Consider the following 18,725-nt stretch of genomic DNA (forward strand, 5'->3'; position numbering starts at 1 on the left):
TGAAAGGCTAAGATGACCTTTCTGGGATTCGAACCTGCACCCTGCAGAAAACACACACATCTCAGCAGCGAGCAATCAACCCACTGAGCTATCATATCAGCTATAGTAAAATGAGCAATTATTCTGTAGTGGATATCATTAAACTGGTAACTGAGATTTAACAGCAGACCAGTTAAGTTCATTTGCAGGTCTGGTGCAAAGTTGGCCGCATGCTGCAGCAGCATGTGAATGATGCATGCATCATAATTTATGATGCAGACATCATGCATGCACATCAATCATCAAAGCAAGGCAACATGTGTTACCTTGCTTTGATATATTATGCCATTGCATATGCTTTTTGTTTGTTTCAAACCGGCCCAAGCGTGGGCAGAAACCGGCCCAGGGACTACACATGATTTTGGCCCACCCATGGGCCGAGTGGCAGATGGGCCAATCCGACCCTGTTGAGGACCCTTTTCAGCTGCAGGAAATGGAATACTGAGAGGGAGTCTTTCTTGAGTAGCTCAGCTAGTTTCCCATGAGCCATATCATTTCCCCTCGTCCATAGCTGCCCGGCCTTTACCAGGCAGGCCTCATACCAATCTTGGAACCAAGCTTGGTCCTGAATAATATGTTGTATTAGGGCCACCCAGATACAGCTTTGTTCAGATGGCCATAATGTAAGCCATCTTGTTTCTGCACCCTGTTTCCATATATTCCATAGCACTGTCAGGACATGATGCTTAATGATCCTATCTGGGATTTTACCCTGGGAGACCCATAACCTGTCCCCCATCGAGACAGGGTTAGTACTGCACCCTTGAGAAATGCACATTGTTTTGTGCTGTTCAGATCCAAATATGTCATTAACACCCTTATTTGGGCTGCCCTGCAATAACTGTAGATATCCTCGAAGCCCATTGCCACCTCCTCCCTAGGGAGGTACAGTGTCTTATACACTATCCTTGGCAAGAATCTTTCCATAGAAAATTTAGAAGTAACCTTTGGACACTTGGAAGGAATGATGAGGTAATCGTCAACGGTAGCATCTGAAATAGGAAAAATACTTCAGGAGTATGGACATCTCGATTGCATTTAGCCTTGCCATCCAGGATAGTGAGAGTCTCTTACACCTTTGGATCTCTTTTTGAGTTTTCTTCCGAAGGAGTGAGTGATTTGTTTTGCAGAGATTTTTCAGATTAGCTGGGAGGAACACTTTGAAATATCTAAAACCTTTCGCTGGTTCCTGAAAGCAAGGGAATGCAGGTACTCTAGATTGTCCTTTGGGAGATCTCCCACTGGGGAAGCCACAGATTTGGTGAGACTGATTTTATAACCGGAAACATCTCCATATTTGATTAGCTTCTCCAATATGTTGGGAATAGTATTCTAGGGTAGAGTGACATAAAGCAATGTGCTATCGGCAAATGGGCTAAATTTAACATCTTTGTCTCATATGTCTATCCAGTTTATTTGAAAGTTATCCCTAATGGAGACTGCCAGGTGCTTCATTGAGAGGGTCTATAGCAGAGCGGAAAGAGTGTACCCCCTGCCTCGTTCTTCTGTGAAGCCTAAAGGGGGCTGAATCTAGGCCATTCACTAACACTTTAGAAACCGGCACTGAATAGAAGGTTCCAGCCCAAACAGACCAGGCCCATCCATATTTTATGCAATAATGCCGTCAAATAGGCCGAGCGGACTCGGTCAAATACCTTCTTGGTGTCCAAGGAAAGTATGACTTAGCCTCCCTTTTGAACTTCTGGTGGAACCATCAGATTCAGGGTCTTCCTCATATTATCTGCTCCTTGCCTATTTTGAATAAACCCCACATGATCTGCATGTACCAGTTTATGGAGAACACTCTCCAATCTGGAGGCCAACCACTCATGAAAAACTTTGCGTCTATGTTTACAAGCAATATCGGCCTATAGGAGTGATATAGCGTTCAACCTTTCCCTTCCTTAGTGAGGACCACTATCAGGGCCTCCATAAAGAAAGGCACAATGTCACCCCCATCTTTAATCCCATTATTTATTTTAATAGACATAGGACCTTTGCAAAGTACATGTAAATCCATCTGATCCCTGGGGTATTCCGGTTTTCAAATGACTTATTGCAGATCTTATCTCCTCTGCTGATGTTGGAATCTCCAATGTGAGTTTATCTGATTCACTCAGTGGAGGTATAGTCAAGTGATCTAGATATTCCTCTAATACCTATTTCATTACCACATCCTTCTTCTCATATAATTTCATGACAAGTTTTAGAAAATTCCAATGCTTTGGCTGCTGGGTCTGTTAACCAGCCTCTCTGTGAATGTATGAGTTTATCTACAGATCAATGTGTTTTTGTGCTATTAATTTACTTTATTAAATTTGTATCATGCACACATAGACCCGTAGGCATTTTCCTTTTCCGATGAATACTGTAAAAAAAAATTTAGAGACACCCGCATGGCTAACTAAAGATCAGATAGCAGAAACAACAACAGGGGGTGAACAAGACAAAAGTGAAACTATTTTGCAAAAAAAGAAAAAGATCACCCGGACGGAATTACATGGCAAACTGATGCTTGAGTACCTTAGAGCTGGAATTATTCCAGACGGTCTCTAGGTCAGAAATATACCGTGTATTTTCATTGACAATCCGAAATTTCAAAAAAACTTTAGCGGGGTTGGTAACCGCTGCTCCCGCGACTGGATTATATTGATAATCGAGACCGCAGAGGAGGAAACAAAGAAACAAGGGGAAGAGCTAGCTATTCTTGAAAAAGAATTCCTTGAAAATAAAAACATACAAGACGCAAAGAAAATTTTGGAAAATCTAGAAATAGAAATTAAGAAATTTAAACAGCTTAATCTAGATTGGAAAATACTCAAATTGAAGAAAGATATAGCTACCTATAAAGAGGACAAATCCTACCCCTATCTAAAAGAAGGTTTTTTTACTAACCCTCCACAACTGTAACGCTCACCTGGTTCCCACGGAGGCGCGGCGTCGAAGGCGCAGAACTCTGAAGATGGACAGGAAGGGCCCCTCTATTCTGGCTTCCCTGGCTCGTTGGATACCCTCCTGTGTGTGAAAAGGGAGTATTACCAACTGTGGAACAATGCTCAAGCCTCCCACTCCCTTCCAACCCTCCACGATACCTCCTCCACGATTCCCTGTGAAGCCTCACCTTAGGGTTTGGAAGGATGAGCTCTCCATCCTGCTTCTGATGCGGGGGCGCGTTGAAACCCAGTTACTTCACTGGATTGAGGATTGATGGGAGTTCAGGTAAGCTTGACTGTTCAGGTAAGGCGCTGTAAAAGTTCTGTTCAAAAGTTCAAGCTTAATAATAATGCTCGTTGTCTAATTGCAGCAAGCGCTAATGCTTATGTCTTTTTCCCCTTAGGGGCCGGGGTTTGGAGTGCCGGAGATATGGCGCCGACCCGAAGTGAAACAGTTCTGGATGAGCGCTCAGGTAATGTCTTTGCATTCGCTCATTCAATGTCTTTGTCTTTTTTCCCCATAGGGGCCGGGGTCCTGAGATGCCAGGAAGCGGCAGGACCCAAAATGCAGTGGGAATAATCCAACAGGTAAGACTTAAAAGGAAACTGAGCCTTCCTTATTCCTTTTCTCCCTCTCACCTTTGTTCTTGTCTTTTTTCCTCTAGGCGCCGGGGCGTAGCTGAATCCGGAAGATCGCTGTTGGAGATGGAAGCGCCTTGCAAAGGTGAGTAAAATGCAGTGCTGCAGCGATCGAAACGAAATGCCTTTAAAATGATGTCTTCCTTTTCAGGGCCGTTGGAGAAATGACTCCGGGATGCAGATTTAGCAGGTAAGGGCTTTTCTTCTCCTATTCTCTTCCTTTCTCCCCTTGCAGGTGTTCCAGGGTGCTGGCAGGTGTGGCTGAAGTCAGGATGCAGGAGCTGACACGGTGAGCATCCAGCTGCTAGGTGCAGAACAACGCGAAGCATGTGTGGCTGTTCGGGTGGGGTTTAAATAGCCTTGGAAGAAGTTCCTGGTATGTATCCTTCCACCAATCAGGTATGTATCCTTCCCCGACCACACCCGGGTGGTGAAGTAGTCCTACAGGTTAAGTAGTCCCATTCAGGCCTCAAGAGGGCCTGGATGAAGCAGCAAGTTCTGCATCAGGTAAGTGTGCACCCAAGCACTTAAACACATATCCTAAGGCGCCAGGACTGGGGTCCGCTATGAGCCTGGCGCCTAAGGCGCCAGGACTGAGTCCAAAGGGCCCCGACTTGGGCCCGCTGAGACTTCCCTGGGGAAAATGATGTCTGCCTCTGGAGTTGCTGGGCCCGGCCTGGCTCCTTAGAGGTAGGCATCATGACAACAACACCCTAATCAGGACCCAAAACACAATCGGGTAGTATCCTTTTCAAATACATCTGGGTCGTCGAGTGGATCTGATCCATCCCTAGCTGGGCCCTCAGGGCAACCACAGAGAGGGCGTGGCACATTCCCCCAACAAGGTTTTTTTTTCAGAGGAGGCCCAAGAGGACGGCCCCGACAACGAATCCCACAACAGCAAGGGGTCAGAACCAGGCAGTGGTATTCGAATCAATGAATCATGATACCCTTCCAATTTTCAATTTATCCTCACATACGCTGAGCCCTACAGAAAAGAACCTTCTAGCTAAGGGTCTTTCATATGTACCGGTTGCAAAAGCAGATTCATTCAATGTAGAGCTTGAACTACAGAGATTCTTCCGTAACATCAGGTTAAAACACTTCTTCGAAGTATTTCTGCCTAATCAAAATCAGAAAGAGATAGGCGACAAAACAGTGGATTCAGCAGACATAAACATCACAGGCCTCAAAATGAGATCCAATTTCATTCCACCATCACATACTTGTCCACCAGAGATCATCACTTTTGAGAACCGGGTGACTAAACAAGTTTTAACCAGTCTCAAAAAGAAAAATTACTGTACAGATAATTTGACCAGAAACGAAAGAGTAAGCCTACAAAATCTTAGCAATCAAGAAAACATAACTATAAAATCAGCTGACAAGGGCAGAGGGATAGTCCTGATGGATACTGTCAACTATGACAGAGAATGCATTAGACTGCTCAATGATACAAGATCATATAAGAAATTGGACCATGACCCCACTAAAAGACTACAGGACGAGATTAAAAATTTAACTGCACATGCGCGACAAGAAGAATGGATCTGTCCCGACAAAGAAACATTTCTCAACAAAAAACATCCAAAAATAGCAGCCTTTTATATATTACCCAAAGTACACAAGAGCCTTGAAAATCCGCCCGGCAGACCTATCGTGTCAGCAATAGACTCTTTATTGGAACTTCTGTCTATCTACAGTGAATTTTTTCTTAAACCATTTGTGCTGAAGATGCCATCTTACATTAAAGATACAACGGACATGATCAAAATCCTCCAAGACGTCACGATAGAAGCAGGTGATCTGCTAGTGACCATGGATGTGGAGGCGTTATATACGTCAATTCCCCAAATGGCATGTTTGGAGGCTCTAGCAGAAGTACTGGACACACGAAATAGACCCCAAAAACCTCCCACGGGATTTATACTAGAATGTTCAAGATTGGCCATGACAGAAAACTTCTTTCTATTTAAACACCAGATTTATAAACAACAGAAAGGGGTAAGTATGGGGGCCACTTTCGCCCCACATGTAGCAAACCTCTACATGGCAAAATTTGAATCAAGACACATTACTGGAATTCTAAACAATGAGACAAATGGACAGCTCAAGATGTGGCGTCGCTACATCGAATATGTGTTTATCATCTGGCGAGGGGACCATACATCTCTCCTTTCTTTTCATAAATGGGTGAATACCTGTGATCTGAACATTAAATTCACTATTGAGTGGAGTAAAGAAGAGGTATGTTTTCTGGATCTTATGATCAGAAAACAAGGCAACAACTTAGCCACCTCACTTTACAGAAAAGCCACGGATAAGAATACTTTATTGCACTACTCAAGCTTTCACCCAGAGAGTCTCAAATTTAACCTACCCTACGGCCAATTTTTGCGGATTTGACGCAATTGCACTGATAAGGAGGACTACAACATACATGCCGCACAACTTCAAGCTAGGCTGGACTCCCGGGGATACCCAAAACGTTTGGTGAAAAACAACCTGAAAAGAGCTGCGAATACAAATAGGGAACTTTCTCTACAAGGCAAGGACAAAAAACCGAATGAAAGATTGGTCTGTGTTACTCCATTCAATCCCATCAGTAACACAATCAGAAAAATAATTAACAGAAACTGGGATTTGGTAAAATATCCCGGTACACTATCACGAAAACCAATGTTCGCATTCAAACGTAACTGTAACCTGCAACAAAAACTGGTTCATACCTACCGTGAGAAACCCCGAGATGCTACCATCATGAACCAATGGGGACTCCCCCCCATTATTGGCCACTATAAATGTGGCAACTGCAGTGTCTGCCCCTTGACTGAGACTAAACACACCTTCCAATACGGGGACAAGACGTGGGTGATGAAAAATCATACCAACTGCTGCACGAAGAATGCGATTTATGTGATATCGTGTCCATGCGACCTACTATACGTGTAGGGAAAACCGTCAGAGCAGTGAAGGTCTGCATTGGAGAACACCGTTCGTGCATCAGAAACCAGACCCCTGACAAGCCTTTGGTCGATCATTTCAAGAGATACAACCATAAAGATACAGAAATGAAGTGGTTCGTTTTACAAACTCTGAACTTGAAAACAAGAGGCGGGGACATGGCAATGGCTCTACACCGTCTTGAACAAAAATGGATTTATTCCTTAGACACAGTACATCACGGGTTAAATATTTCAGTAGAGTGGAATGTACTAAATAACAATTAATTCTTTGTGAACTATCTTGCTCACAATACGTTGTACATGCAAGTTTCCCTCAACTGCGAGGTCGTATGGACGTTACTCTGACCTGTGACCCGTTAGAGCACATATAGATTTCTGCTTCCCTTGGATCACGGGATAGCAGTAACTATATGATAAGAACAAGAAAAAGTTTTTCACTGTTTCTTTTTACATTTTAAATTACATGCAGAAGCAATGTGGACTGCAAAGCCCACAATCCTGAGCGGCTGTTTATGGACGCTAAAGCGCATGCGCGCTGAGCTTCCACTCAATCTTGACTCACGAAAGGTGCCACAGCAGCGACAGTTTAACCTGCTGCGTTAGTATTTATCAACGGCCTAAGCAAGGTAAGGAAACATCTAGATTGACAGAAAGTGATTCTGTAGCGTACTATGTCTTCATGGCACAATGACCATACAGTTAATCAACACGCTGTATTGTGTTTGTGTTCATTTAGGCAGCCACACGCCCAGTGGAGATCACTTTGGTCCATGGCCTCACACTATGTGGGATTTCACCACTGGCCTCTTCCCCAGTGTGTCACAATCGTGATGAACCACACGGTTGATACAAGTAAGCGTTTACATTTTAAATGCCAATGTGCTTATGTACACTATATGGCTTAGTATGGATGGGTAGCTACGCTACTAAGCCACAGCAGCTAAATGCATGTTATACATGCTTTGTTCTCTCCTCTGCAGGCGGTTTCAAATATACGGCTGCTTGCAGGAGTAAAGTCGCCCCCTAACCGGGCCACAAGAGACAAACTAGAAACAAGTTCTCTTCTCTCTTTTTTAAAAAAAAACAGTGAGTACCAACCCGTTATTGTAGAACCACCTTTTTGGGTCCCCACTGCCCAGGTAGTTCCTTCCTTTTTAAAAAAAAATACATATGTCCTTTTTCATTACAGAGCACCACTTCCGGGAGCATTCACGACGGGATTCACTCCATCTTACCAGTTTGCCAGCCCCTGAAAAGTTTCAGAGGAGGTGAGCAGGTGTCATACAGCAAATCAAGAAAACTGCATTGGAATATTAAGTAACTTAATTTTTTGAGTAAACACAGAGATGACAACGCCATTCATTTTTTATTTGTAGATCTAAGGCTCTCTTGCCACACACATCCTCCACCTTTGTCTTACTATCAAGAGGCAACGCAGAATCGGCGATTGCCCCCCTGTCCTGAAGAAGGTTGAATATTAAGTCACGACACAAGGGGACTGTTTCATCCGCGTTAAGAGAACTCAACCGAAACATGTTGACAATGGTTTTCTAAACCCCCTGAATACTAGCAGTGGGGCACATTGTGAAATAATTGAGTGCTTAATTTAAGAACTGTCTGACCTATTACTGTGATTTAAACAGAACATCACCTGTTTCTAATTTTTTGTTAATATGATGACTGTATGAATGAGTTGTGAATGAGTGGTTTGTGAAGGGATGTATTACAGTTGGTTTGTGGAGCTTATCAATGAATATAAACATTGTAAATATACTTCTCATATGATATATGCATTTGTACAATAAACAGAAAGCTATTATGATTTGAACAATAGCTAATTGTCGTCTCTGGTCTAGTTGGCCCAATCTCTCTATTATATTATGGCTTTAGGGCGCAGACAGACTTACAACAAAAAACACAAAGGGGTGCTGACTCAGTCAATAGTGAAGGAAAGTGGCGCAATGATCCAATCCATGAAAGAGATCTAAGCAAACAATAGAGTCTTCAGCCTCTTTTTAAACATATCTGTGGATTCGATGCTTCTTACGTCCCTGGGAAGATAATTCCAGATCCTGGGAGCGATCGCCTAAAAGGCTCCTTTTAGAGCCTTCTCAGTTCTACATCTAGGAGCCAATAAAACATCCTGATTATTAGACCTCAGCATTCTACCGTGACTTTTTTGTTTTTTGGTGAGTAGGGTTTGCAGATATGCCGGCATCTTACACTGCCTGCACTTTTGGGTAATAACTAGGACTCGAAACTGAATTTCTGGATTCCACCAGGAGCCAATGAAGTAAGTGTCTCACCATAGTTACATGATCTCTGCGAGAAAGTCCCAATATCACCCATACCGCTCCATTTTGGACTACTTGCAGTTTCTTTCAGATAGATTTATCAATTTCAATCAGGAGACTCGAGCAATAATCAATCTTGGCTCCTACTATTGCCCTTGCTATAGTCTCTGCGTTGGTCTACAATATCAGGGCTCTAAGATGAGCCAGGAGTCTAATATAATAGGCGCATGATGATACAATACCAGAGACATGGGGCTTCATCGTAAGATGTTGGTCTAAAAAGACCCCCAGCGTCTTTACTTTCTTAAGAGGACAGATTTTGACATCTACATGGAAGCAGTCATATGTTATACCCAGTTTTCATAACATATTAAGCGAGCCAACAACTGGAAGCTCAGTCTTCCCTCTGTTCAAGGCTAGTTTGTTCTGTACCATCCACACCTCAATCAGCTGGTAAGTTTTGTTGATCAATACTTCATCCAGGTCATGATTCCCAGAGAGAGGGATGATACACTGTGTATCACCCGCGTAGTTCGTAAAAATAACCCCCTCATGTGCTAACATTGCAAAGAAGGGGACAGTAAAGAGGTTATATAAGCATGGCGAGGTGCAGGAGCCCTGAGGCACCCCAAAGCTGACAATAATAGGTGCAGCTTCTGCTTCCGGACCAAATACACAACTCTCTCAGTTGTTAAGAAAAGACAGCATCCACTGATTCGCCTAAGGGGAGAAATTAGCAACCGCACCCAACCAGGTGGCTAAGATATGATGATCCAGCAGGTGGAATGCTGTTGACAAACCCAACAACATAAGAAGGGAGGACTCCCCATTAACCGTATGATGAAGAAGTTCAGATTTAAGTTCTAAGAGTGCTGACTCTGTGCCAAATCCGGCCCTAAAACCTGCTTCAATATATGTCTATAGGCCACCTGGTCTGAGATTTTCAGGAGGAACGGTGTATTCGAGATAAGCCTGAAATTATTGGGAATATCAATGGAAAGTCCTGTTTTTTTTAATATTGGTGTAACCCAAGCCTTTTTTAGATTTTGTGGGACGACTCCCGTCTCCAAGTAAGTGTTAATAAATGTACAAATCGATGCCAGTATGAGTAGGAGAGCAGGTTTTGATAATCATGGTCGCTAACATATAATTTTTGCATTTAGCACCTTTAATTGATTTAAAATCAATTCTAGTTCACCAATTGAAATAGTATTAAAGTTAAAAGTGGAGATAGAAGGACATTTCTCAAAGCCATTGTAAGTTTGGAATGTCTGCACCAGATAAATTAGCTTGATTCATATCAATATCTGCTCAAATGCTACTAAGTTTCTCTCGCATAGACTGCTGGATGCATGAAACCAGGTCTTATCCGTGATTCATCATTGAGAGTCCGCCCTCTTCGTCGTTTCATGTTCTTTTAACATTTTAAATAATTCCCTGATGTCAGACTGGGCATTCCTAATCCTACTGTTAAAAAAGTTCTTGTTTGCTTCCGAAATGGCTGCTTTATAAGATCTGGCTGCCGTCTAATATGCAGATAGAGTCGACCCAGTCTGTTTGGCTTTCCAGATATAGAAGAGTTTCAGAGTAGTTCTCTTTAGGGACTTTAACTCTGGGGAGAACCAAAGATTACGTTTGGTATTCTGTTTATACAATTTCCTCTTTAAAGGTGCAAGAGTATCAGCCACTGTTTTAATACTGGCAAGAATAAAGCCTACAAGCCAATAGGCTGCCTGCTTTCTCACCTCCTAAATATTTTTTTTCGTCAGTTTGATTTTATGGTATGTTCGAGACACCAGGACAGCATTCAGTTCCCCCTTATCACATGCATTACAGAATCATCTGTACTCATTGAGGTATGCACCTCTCTTCCAGGGCCTTAATTTACTTTTTCAACTTGGAGTCTATAAGATTCTTTTCCTTCTTGTTTCCTGCCCCCACTGCTATTTGGAGTCGTCATCTAATGGTTGTTTTTCCGCCTCCCATACATATTTCAGTTTTTTTCTCCATTCCATAATCACCTTAAAGAAATGTACTGATTCGGATTCCAAAGACTCCCTAAAGATTGTGTGCATTAATAATGTATGGTTACACATTCATTTGGATTTGGTAGGGACCTTTGAGTCCCTTTTCAGGCTCAGAATAACTATGTCGTGATCTGACCATGTGATTATATCCACTGTGGCATCTAGGATTAGATTTTAGGAAAATGCAATCTATCCGAGTGCACGTTGCAAGTGCCACAGAATATAACGTGTTACCCCACAAACCCCCTGGCCCTAGAGTAAATGAGCCTTCACATATCACACCGGTCACCCCACCCCACACGCTTGGCTCTAGTTCAACACTGCTTCACTCCTTTGGTCTCTCCCTTCCAGGGCTGTGGGACTTACAATCAAGGGTTGTATCAATTATCGAGGTGAAGTTATCCCCTAGTACAATCATTCCTGTGGCCCATTCTTTTACCCTATCAAGTGATAGCTCTATTAACCCACTTTGATTTGTATTTGGAGCAAAGCATGATACCAAAGATTAGCGATTTTGCGACTGCAATACCTATCCCTCCTTTTTTCCGTTCCTTGTCCGAGGCACAGCATACTTTCCCCGCTGCCGTTACTGGAATTCTATACCGACTGCCCCTTTTGTAGTGTGATTCTTCCACAAATATGACTGTCAATTTTTTGTTTACCAACTACCTCGCTAAGAGGGAACGTTTATGAGGGGAATTAAGCCCCCTGAGGTTGAGAGACACCACCTTTAACTCAGTCTGTTGTTGTGTGATCCTGGCTGGATCACTACCCTATGGTATGTATCTGCTCTCCTACATCCCCAAACCTTTCCACGAGTGCCTAAGAGTTCACGTCTTGTCCTGTTGATTTACCATCCTTTCCCTGCCCCTCTGCAACCCCTACCTCCCTCCTCCCCAACCGAACCCCATTATCAATTAGAACATTCAAAACAATAACAGCTGTATAACTTGAGGTAGTAGGGCACACCCGATCCACCATCTGAGATGTGTCCCCAACACCTGCACCCGCTTTTAGAAACCTCTTTATTTACCCCGTCCCTCACTCTTCCTCTTATTTTATCACTTGCCCCCCCCTGCCAGGGCTTACTCATGTAGGCCCCCATCAGGACCAACACTCCCAGCCCCATCCCACCTAGCTTTGCATATCATGATGAGACTGGACCAGTTTTGGACCTTAACATTTGCTTTCCCCCTCCCCAGTTCTTAGGTGACAGCGTGCTCATCATTCAGAATTTCCTTGCTCTTGTAACTTTCTGCCTATAGTCTGGCTGTGAAAAGGCCTTACAAAAAATGTCACAAATTTCTTTTTGGCTTTCCTCGCTGTCACTGCAATGCTTTTCCTTCACATCTCGCAAGACCTGAGCAATGATTTGTGTGTCCTTTATTGCAAATTGCTCTCCCATGAATTCAAAATGCAGGGTGAATGGGAACACCCAGCTATACCGGATGTCTTCCTGGGTTAACAAAGTCATAAATTGCTTACATCCTTTCCGTTACACAACCATGAATGCAGATAGGTCCTGGAAAATGTTTATAATGGCCCTTTCCTATTCAGGAGGATCACACATCCAGGCCTTATTTAAAATATTGACTTCATCTCTGTAATAGTGACATCTGGCCACTGATGCCCTTGATCCAGACTTATTACTTGCACCTCTGTGGATTCTATCATACATGATGTTTTGGGAGCTCTTTATTTCCAGGAGGCCTCTCAGCAGATCCTTTACTTTCATTTCCAGATTAGTTGTGGTTTCCCCCTCTCTGTGGGAGAGGCCTAGGATTCTCTATTCTCTGTTCTCTATGTCATCCAGTTTGGGCCAGTTTTTCTTTTCCACCCATTAAAGCTCTTTGATATTTGGCTCAATCTTTAGCTGTAGTACATCCACTGAAAGTTGGTTTTGTTACAAAGATTCAACCTTGTCCTTCATCTTCTCCATCCTGCCTTTCATTTCCGCAGTTGACGATTGTACCTTTGTTCTTAGAGCTTTCATTTCCACCAGAATGGTATGCACATCAGATCAGAGACCCGGCAGATACTCTCCTGCTATTCGCCCTGAGGACTTCATGCTCACGTCACCTTCCGTTTATTGATCTAGGGAGCTATGACCCAATAGCCCTTACTGCAGTGGTAATTCACTCTTTGATCATTCGGATTTTAAACTTAGAAACACAATATCAGCTCATTTCAAACACGCACTTCAAACCCAGTATTTACCCATCTAGGAGATGGCATCCGCTGCCGTCGATGGGACATTCCAACATATCCCTCATTGATGTGGCTCTGTATTTCTTCTACTTCCTCTCTTATGAGTGGGCCACATTCTCTGCGCACTTCGGGGTGATTGCTTCTTCTAAAATGAGCCCCCAGGGTCCCCCTCTTATCGTTCCACCCACTTAACCACCACCTCTCTCCTTCACTGGAGGCCATGAGCCAGAGGATATCTTTCCTGGCATTGAGCTATGGTTGTGTCCCATTCACCTGTAAGCTCCCAGATCTGGGGTCTCACTCAGCCTCAAGCCGCAGTAGTATCCAATGACAGGAGCCCCTGTGAACCTACTCTGCATACATCCTGCACCTCTGGGCCAGGTCTGATCTCTCGTCTCACTCTGTGTACCCGGACAGCTTTCCTGAATTCTCCCAATGCTCTCCAGCACACTTCTGAACTTACGTGGGGGGTAGCCGGAGATGGGTGCATGCCATAACTTCACCAATGCATTCACAGTGTTTTGCACCACCTTTTCCCTTTTTTCTTGTCTGCACAGCCAAGTCACCAGCCATACAGAAGAGAGCAGACCCGCCACCACCCTCTTCTCTTCCTACCGCTTCACTCCCCTGCATTTGCTTTTCACAACAGGGCTGCACTTCAGCCTATCCACCAATTTGACCCACGTTTAGCCTCATGGGGAGGAGCAGCTTCTTTCCACAGGGATGGCAGGATGGGTGTCTCAAGTGGCCATCTTGGTCCTCACACCCTGGTGGTCTCAGCTTGTATGATTTATAATAATAAAATGATGCCGGTAATGCTGTTTCTGAATGTGATATCTGGTAATCAGATCGCACTTTCATATTGCCCCGTGCTAAAAAGCATAACGCACGAGTGAAAATTCACATGTACCATCTGCTGATATCCCCAGAAGCTGCCCTTCAATGGTGCAGGGTCAAAGGTCACCTGTACATTTCTGAGCAAAGCTGCTGCACATAAAGTTCAAACAGGCAAAGGAGGCTTTTTACCCATCCGCACATATAGTTGAAAATATTACAACTGTGTCCCCCAGCAACCTGGTGGCAGTACTTATAATCTAAATATAAGGTACGTTGTCTGGTTTTGACATGGTGGCTACTGGGATAACATCATTGTTTACATGCAAGCATTGCATGTCAAATTATTGTGAACTTAGTAAGCAGAGACTCATGCATGACAGGTCCTGTTGAGTATTAGCCATCTGGCCTTGGTGCACCCACAAAAAACATGTAATGTCCACCCCAGGAAGTCTCTCTTTGATCCCCCTAAGGAGGCTATTTATCTTTCTCCAGGGAACCGGAACCCTCATTTGGAACCAGTGCTTCAAAGACTGTCCTGTTATGACAATGACCATCCCACACCAAGATGCTGATTATTGGAACCCTTTTGAAGTAGGCAGACAGAGGAAGGGGGCAGAGTTAGAGTAGCCCTGGGGTGAGGGTGAGCCAACAAAGGGGTTCCCCGATTCTTGGATCTTGCTAGGATCCCCAAAAATCCTGTGTCCCCTCGAAAATGCCTGCAGACAAGACACTCTGGGTATGACATCAGCAAAGGACACTTCTTTGTTACAGTAGCCTGGATTAGACCCTTAACAAAAGGCTTGTTCTAGTCTAATCCACAGTTGCATTTTGCCTATGTAAAGGAGGAGGCCTCAGCCTTAGTTGATTCCTCTTTGGAACACCTTTGAATTAGGATGTCCTGAAGCCTGATTGGGAGTACAGTCTACTCCAAAATCCTCCAGGGAGGTGAAGGCAGGAGCTCCAAGGAAGAGGAAAGGTCTTCCCCAAAGGGGATGTCAAGCTGTCTGGAAATGGCCTACTACAACTGAGACACTGTTACTCATGAGCATGCTAACTGGGGGTGACAGATCACTGCAAGTGCTCTTTAAAAATCTTTCCGTTAGGGAATGGCAGAAGACAAGACTCCCCAATCCCCTGAGAATCTGGTATTGGTCTCCCAGAAACTACATAACAAGGAAGCAACCCCTCGCTCACCCTGCATCTCCAAACTGAATCGAGGCATCTTTGGGCACCTTCAACGCAACCCAAGCTTCTCAAAGGGAACTGCCAGAGTCATTTTTACATCACCACTTACCCAACTCCACATCTGGCTTAATGCAGCTGAGCCCTAAAAAAGAAGCGCTAAAGGTATTTGAATTGACCCTTTCTCCTTCTGACTTAATTGGCCCTGTTGACTTTTAAGCCCTCTTCTCTACCTACCCTTCGAAAGACATATTCAGTATCATTGACTGGGCACCCCTGTTTACAAACCCAGAGTGCCCCATTCATTTAAAGTCTACTTTCTCTGTCTTTTCCCTTGCAGAGGTGCGTTAGTAGTGTTTTCATTAGTTGTGCAAATTTGTGTTAGTTTAATTAAAGATCCTATTCTTATAGAACCTTGTTTGGACATTATTTTATTTTGCTTCCACCGTGTTATATGAGTTTGGATTGCTTCTGTACCAGCTCACAAACCCTCCCGAAGAGTATAGCCTGCACTCAGCCCACATTACCAAAAGCAGCAAAGAATGTATGCCTACTGGGCTGTGGCTGTTTTACATTTATGACTGGGATCACTGCTGGTTTAATAGTAGCGTGGTGCTTAGTAGGAACGTTATCTACTACTCATCCCTGTAGTCCTGCAAAGAAGTCGTCATTTCACCACACTCATCAACCACCCTGGTTGAGCTGGCACCTATCCTGCAGGCTGCCAACCACTCATGTGTTTTTTCTTTTCTAACCACTCTCAGTGGATCACAAAACATGTCAATGTTATCATTTGAATGGGATTGAACATGTGTTTTGCTTTCAAGCGAATGCGACAGAAAGGGAGTGTCAGGAACCTCTATAGGATTAAGGAAAGCAATGTTTCGCAAGTATTTTTAGCCTCAGATCAGGATTAGCGGTATCATTCCCCAGAAACAGCAAGGAAACTTTGGTGGCATTTTCAGAAGGTCAGAAAAGATATTTCTAGAAGCTGGGTATGATGGGCTAGCTCTGGCGAGTGTCATGTTATTAAGAGTGGGAATATAATTCTGAGCACAGTGCGTTTTAGAGGAATCTTATTCCAGAGAGTTCATGTATACTGAACATTTAAAGGTAAGGGCCCAAATACACACCCATTTCCATTGGGTATCCTACTTAAGGAGTGCTCAGGGCACCCTCTTTGCAAGTGCAGTTAGGGGCCCATTTCTCATGCTACAAGCCCCTAAACTCCAATAGCACAGATCTGAGTACTCTGTTTAGCCACTCAAGAGAGTGACTCTCGCAGGTTAATTCTGACATATCGCCTGGTGGGATTTGGCTCCTAAAGGGTTCAAAAGCCTGGGGCATGACAAATATTCGAAAATCAAAACACTCACCTTGCTATTCTGATCATTTACTTGTCCACATGTAAGTAAGGTAAAGGGGACTGCTAGTTAGGTAATCTCTCATGCGTGCTTCCTTAATGCCAGGATGCCTAAACCTATAATGCTGCCAATGGAAGAGCAATCGGAATACAAGAATGTATTCAATGTAGAACAACTTATGTAATTTACATCATTATATGTCTATGTAATAAAATGTATGTGGGCAGTACTATATGAGAATTGAGAATCAGAATTAGGGAACACCTTGGAAACCTGACAGCACCAGAATGTAAATCAGCCCTAGCGGAACATTGGCAGAAGGAACATACGAAAGACAGGAAGGAGGACATCAAGTTCTTCGGGGCTAAACACATCCGACTGGACGCAAGATTGGGTGATTAGGAAAAGAATCTATGCCAACAGGAGGCCAAAATGATATGCAATTTGAGATCTCTCACATAAGGCCTTAACACTGACCATAAAATGGATTACTTCTGTAGATTGTATGTGGTAAATACTGAGAGGATAAACATTTCTTTCACTATTCAATATACCCAAAACAGACCATAGGACTGTAGATGTATAACACAAACCCAAGGGACTACTGGACACACCCACTTCCAAACTTTTTTTTTCCCTTTCAATTCCAGCCTGAGCTCTAATATCAAGACCCAATACTGGGAATTAATTTGAACAATTAGCCTTAAGGGGCTCGACCAGGAGGCAATACTTCCCCCATCTTACATTTTATCTCTTGGTAAGAACCTTATACTCCAAGAAACATGATACCATGGAACCTCAAATTGCAATCATCTAACCTTCTCCTGTTCTTCTTTCCCCCCTCTGTTTCCTCCCTCCACCACCCCCGACACGGGCTCCATCCTTAACAAATGCAAACAATGTAATTCCAATTATTGCAAATGTGATGTACCCCACACTGCACCAACAAAACATTGTCTGTTTTACCTACACTCACCCGCTCATCTAAATGTAAACAAATGTCACTTATGTCACTTATTTGTGTATGCAAAACAACTGCTGAACATGTGCAAAATGCAATGTCTAAATATACTCACCGGCTCACCCAAATGCAAATGAATGTCACTTACTTCACACGTGCCTGTATGCAAAACAATGACTGAACTGTATTGTATAAATATCAGCCTTGATAAAGACCCCCCGAGGTCAAAACACGTGTCGGCTGACCAACATGAGACTATGTGTCTTCACTATATTAAATATGTCACTGTAAAACACTGCAACTAGCGTGGGAACTTTCTAATACACAAGTTTCTCATAAGTGGGACTGCGAGGTAACAAGGACTTTTTCGTTTACCTTTTCACCTAGGACGGTGAGGGTTCACCCCTACTTAACTGTGACCTTGCAAACATTAAAAACAGGTCTACTAAAACTAACAAAGAGAACCTAGCACAGGAGAGTTCCAAAACTAGAACCCAACCTTTCTCTACACTTCCAAAACTGACCTCAGAGAAATCAGAGTTGACATAAGCTGCATACCCTTTTAACCATGACTGACTCTGGACCATCCCAACAGAATGACTACACAACCAGGACAAGGGCATATAAAGGACAATCGGTCATCCGCACCCACACGTGCAAACTGGCTTAAGCTGTATGGGGACAATACTGAAGTTCTGGTGGTGGGTTCCTCTACTGCTCTGGTCTGCTTCTTTTTGTCCTCCACCTTGGGTGATCTTCCAGTCCCGGTGAAGGTGGTGAAGAACTGAGGGATTCTCCTGTCATCTGATCTATCTATGTCACCTTAGATTAGCGTGGTCTGTAAGACTGGACATTTTCTCCTTAGAGTGTTGTGCAGAGTTCTCCCATTTTTGCCTGAGCATTTGTGACCTCCGGTAGTTGCCTCATTAATTACTAGCCGGAACGACTATTGTAATGCACTCTATCTGGCACAACCACTGGGTTTGATACATTGCCTACAACTGCTGCAATATTTAGCTGCTAGGGTGGCAACCAACTCCCCCTATGGAGCCCATGTAAGTTCTGTGTTGCGGTCTCTCCACTGCCTCCCGGTGGCCCAGAGGGTTACATTTAAATCTCTGTGCCTGGTACACCGTGCCCTCTTTAGACAAGGGCTGGAATACCTTCAGGATACACTTTCTCCCTACATTCCTGGACGGTTACTTCGTTCTGGTAATGCCAATTTATTGGTAATTCCGAAGGTCCACCTGGCCCATGCTGGCGGGCAAGCTTTCT

This window comes from Ambystoma mexicanum, chromosome 5p, assembly GCF_040938575.1.
Source record: "Ambystoma mexicanum isolate Mex_15411 chromosome 5p, UKY_AmexF1_1, whole genome shotgun sequence".
Taxonomy (NCBI): domain Eukaryota; kingdom Metazoa; phylum Chordata; class Amphibia; order Caudata; family Ambystomatidae; genus Ambystoma; species Ambystoma mexicanum.